This window comes from Arachis ipaensis, chromosome B8 (assembly GCF_059453495.1).
Source record: "Arachis ipaensis isolate K30076 ecotype BB chromosome B8, ASM5945349v1, whole genome shotgun sequence".
Lineage (NCBI taxonomy): Eukaryota > Viridiplantae > Streptophyta > Magnoliopsida > Fabales > Fabaceae > Arachis > Arachis ipaensis.
Genome location: NC_142443.1, coordinates 29,173,766 through 29,178,950, shown reverse-complemented (window position 1 = coordinate 29,178,950; position 5,185 = coordinate 29,173,766). Strand labels below are relative to the sequence as shown.

The window sequence follows — 5,185 nt, the reverse complement described above, 5'->3', positions numbered from 1 at the left end:
TCCAAATAAAGGGAGAAGATTTTGGCTTTAAGGCCTACAAAAATTTCAGAGAAAACACTTAAAAAACTAACGACAATATATAAACAAATACCCTTCATTAACACACCAATTCAAGCAAAACTAAATTAAATATCAGAGACAACAACCATCATTCATACTACTAACAAGGAAAAGTATATGGAACCAAGAGATTACCAGCTAAAAACTAAACAAAACCACATTAATTTATATTAATAATTAATTTTAAATTTTTTAAATTCAAAATTTAAAAAATTTAAAATTGATTAAGTAAACCTAATTGAAACCTATAAAAACCTTCCTCTTCTCTCTCACATTAACCTATCCACCTCCAACAATAACACACACAAACCTCTTTCTTTCACCCCCTCTCTCTCACCGGCCCTCTCCGCCTCTCGAAGTTTTGCACGCATAAACAACTAACAAAGCATGCAAATAACGCAATTCGAATTAGAGTTTATCTTACAACGCAGACATAGTAGTGATTGTCATCAACACGTTCACGTTCGGCATCTTCCGAACGCACTCTCTAATCACTGGAATCGCCGCCGTTCCTTCTCCTAATGGCACAGCGTGAAACCACACCAGAGGTCCCAGTCGCCGTGGTAGGGAAGGGCGACCGAGTCGCTCCAGCCACCGGCAACGATGGTCGAGGCCTCGAAAAATGCGCCACCTCAAGTGGAGCCGAATCAGCAGCGAGAGAGCGTAGGTTAAGGTTCTATATATGTTGTACAGTAGCAAACCATTCTTCGTTGAATACGCCATTGCTTCTTCTTCAGCTTCAGCTACTACTACTACAGACTGCAGTGAAGTATTCGGTAGGCGAGGGTGTATGATAGAGGCCCAAGGAAGAAGCACATTAATTAGGTCTATGGATGTACGTTACACACTTGATCTTAACCAAAAGGAGTCTTTAAACAATTATATAAATATAAAAAAAAACATTCATTTAATATGAAAAAAAACATGTTAATACTTAACAAAAGAAATATCCAGTTATATTTTAGCAAAAATAATTAAATATCTATAAAATTAAAAAAAATATATATGAAATTTTTAAAGAAATAGAGACATTCACAGTTGCAATACAAAAAAATTCAAAAAATATATAAAAGAACATCCATTTAGTATGAAAAAGAAACATTCTGATACTTAGCAGAAGAAACATTCATATATATTAACTCGTAGGAATTTTGGATTCACTCAAAGGTATTTAGCTGATTTTTTGTTAATACCCTTTTGGTTCCTTAGCATTGTTCTACTAATAATCCTAGTAAATAACTTTTAGCATTCAGATTAATTAGCGCTTTGATAATTAATTAGTCCTTAATTCTATGGGTAGAATATACTAACCCAATCAATTAACCGCCATCTAAAATGAAAAGGGAAAAGGCATTTTGACTTTTGGAAGAATTAATGATGACTATTGACTAGATATATTGAATAATATCCAGAATACCACCTATGTAAACGTAGTGAAACATATTTTATTATTGATTAACAAACAAAATGTCAATTTCAATCTAATTCTTTTAGTTCCCAATCTTAATCGGTTGATAACAGGATCCTTTAGGGCCCCACGAGGCACTTACTAATCCAAGTTACTGGCTAGTTGTTTAAGTTATAATTAAGTTTTTCTCGTTTTGAATTTTAAAACTAATACCATTTGTTAGTGGGTTTCACTTGATTAGGAGAGAAAAGAAAACAGAATTGATATCAAAGAAGACGGTTGATTTTTTATTTTTGGTTTAAAAACAAGAACACAAAAGAGCAACAAAAGATTTAAATAGAACAATATTATATTACCAATAAAATTTATTATTTTTAATTAATATATTAAATTTTAAATTATAAATTATAAATACTAAATTCTGGTATAAAAATAAAATATTATATATATATATATATATATATGATAAAAATTAATTACTAATTCACTTATCATATTTTGTATATAAATATATATGTTATTTTATACATATTTTAGAGAAAAAGATAAATTAGTCCCTGACTTTTTACTTCGTAGACATTTTAGTCTCTGATCATTAGAAAATACTTTTAAGTCCCTGATGTCCTTAAGGTAGTATTTGTTTTGAGATACTGAGACAGAGATTAAGAGACTGAGATTCAGTATCATGTTTGTTGGCTCAGAGACTGGTACTAAAATTTCTGTCTCTGTCCCTAAAATTTCAGTATTTCAGTACCTCCAAAAAGTAAGGACACAGGGGACTGAAATTTTTAAAAACAGAGACTGAAACTTTAATAATATTTTATACCTAAAATACCATCATTTCAATTAATTAATTCTAATTTTACCTTTTGTACAAATTAAATTAGAGTTTCATTCTTATTTTAATTTCTGTCTCCCACTTTGCACCAAACAGAATACTGAGATTTATTTCTATTTCTGTCTCTTAGTCTCTGTCTCTCAATCTCAGTCTTTCAGTCTCTGTCTCTCCACCAAACGCCTCCGTCCATAAGCCACCGTCAGACCCAACAGAAAAGACTGACGTGGCTCCTCCCTCTGCTTACCTGGCATCACAGCTTCCCACGTGACACATTAGTGAGATGAAACTTTTGAAAAATAGACACATAAGTCTATGTCGCTCAAAACGACGTCGTTTTATGTGCTACTCTAATCCTCAATTTCATTTAAGACCTTTTTCAATGACATTGAACCTTGTTCTTCTGATGGCAATGGTGGCCACCAACATCCTCTCACTCTATCACCTCTCTTCAACTCTCCAATCGCCAAAATCACTCCCTCTCCCTCCGCCGCTACTTCTCCCGAACCGCACCTCACAAACCCTCATCCCGTCTCCCTCAAGCCTTTCCCTTCTTCACTCCCCGATTTCTCTGTAATTTGGGACCATTACCCTTGCAAATCCTTCGATTGCTTCCACCGCCAAAACCCTAACCTAGGCTTCAACCCTTCCTTTAATTCATCCAAGTTCACAACCTATAAGACCGACCTCGATCTCCCGATCTCGCAGCTCTTCTAGATTGCCAAGTCCGCAAAGTCAGTCATCCGGGTGGGCCTTGACGTCGGTGGCGGCACCGGGTCATTCGCCGCCACGACGAAGCTCCGCAACGTGACAGTTGTGATGACGACTATGAGCATGGGTGCGCCATACAGCGAGGCGGTGGCGCTAAGGGGGCTTGTGCCACTTTACGTGCCACTGCAGCCAGTGACGGACCCAGAAAATTTTAGAAATTGGGCAAAAATATTTATACTAAAATAAATATTATTAAGCATTGTTAATTATACTAAAAAATAATGAAAATATAAAAATTAAAAAGAGTTAATGAACACTTTCATTCTTAAAATACTATTCATTACATATAATTTATAAAAAAAATATTTTTTATTTTTAAAACTTGAACTTAAAACATCTAAATTAAAGTATAAATAACTTGTCATTCTAACTAATTTTACTTTTATTTACTTTTATACACATTTAATAATAAAAAATTAGTTAGCATATTAGTGCTTATTGATACACTAGTATTTATAATTTAAAACTAGAATTATATATAAATACCAAAAAAACCTGTACTTGTATATAAAAAGTATTCTTATACAAAATAATAGAAACTTAATTTGTAATTATTTTTATCCCTTTCTTGTTAAAATAATTAAATTTTTATATATTTTTTAATTTAATTTTAATACACTATTATATTAAAGATTTTATGCACCTATTTAATTATGTATTGTAATTAAAAAAATAACTTTTTTTACATTCATTACGTAAATAATTATCTAAACGAACAAATATAATTAAATGACTATATAAAAAATATACATATTTTAATATATCAAAATTAACTTCTATGTTTTTAAACAATTACTCTACTACTCATTATAATTTTTAAATATTAATTACCACCCGTTGAATTAAAAAATTTATTTGTTATGATATTTATGACATAAAATACTTTTTAATCTAAAATAATTGTTACAAGTAAGATTATTTAAGAGATAAAATTAAAAAGTATTATATAATTTAAAAAAATATTAATTAATAGATAGTACTATTTTTTCTTATTTTAACTAATTTTTTAAGACAAAAAAAGATATTAATAGTGTTATTTATATTTAGAAAATTGAGATTTAATTTGGTAACCAACTAATTAATTGGTTTTAAAAATTATATTAATAATGTTCATTAATTTTTTATTGAGTTAATTTATTTACTTATTTTTAATTTTTATATAAAATTAAATTTAATAAAATAAATATTGTTATATATTAAATTTAATAAAATTATTTTTAATATAAATATATAAACAAAATTTTGTGAATTTTTGTGGGAACAAAAAATATAATTAATTGGAGGCAAATATATATATAATTATTTTCTTTCTAAATTTAGTGGGGGCAAGTGCCCCACTTCTCATGCACCTAGGTCTGTCTCTGGCTGCAGCAGCGGCTAGCGGTGTTCGACGGAATGGTGAACCTTGTGCGGTGAGGGCGTGCCGTGAACCGGTGGATTTCGGTGACGATGATGGAATTCTTACTGTTTGATGTGGATAGGGTTTTGAGAGGTGGAGGGTACTTGTGGATTGACAGATTCTTCAGCAAAGGGGTGGACCTTGAAAAGCTGTATGCGCCATTAATTGAAAAATTAGGTTACAAGAAGGTGAAGTGGGTCACTGGGAATAAGACTGATGCTAGTGGTTTTTTTCTGTGCCTGTAAGCTACATTGTGAATTTTGGCTGTGTACCTGAATTAAAAAAAATTATGATCCACAAGTTATTCGAGTGAGTTGCAGCTGAGACATATTTTTTATTCTCAGGGAAAAAATTGATTTTTGTTGTTGATCACAGGGAACTAAATCTTGTATCTTTGGTGCATTTGAATACCATAGAATGAGCATATACTAGGGTGAAAAAAATGCAGGTTGAGGCACAAATCTCGGTTATTCCGGATACTAACCTTAACCTGGAGAATGTTGTTTCAATCCAAAATGGGGATCCTGTTGTTTCCTCATCTCTTTCAAATGCAACCACAACTCAACAGCCAAGTTGTTTGTTTACTTTCATCCCTAATTTGTTTCATTATGACTTATGAGTGATGTCAGGCTTTGATGATTAATATGTTTCATGGTTGAGAAGTATAGACGAAGAAAGATCGACGAACCTGCACACTGTGTTCTTCAATGTT

The 5,185-nt window shown here is 31.5% G+C and overlaps 1 pseudogene; it reads left to right on the top strand.

Annotated features, from left to right (window-relative positions):
• The first annotated feature begins 581 nt into the window (after window positions 1-581).
• LOC107610815 (putative methyltransferase At1g29790 pseudogene) lies at window positions 582-4,718 on the top strand (annotated as a pseudogene).
• Window positions 4,719-5,185: the final 467 nt, after the last annotated feature.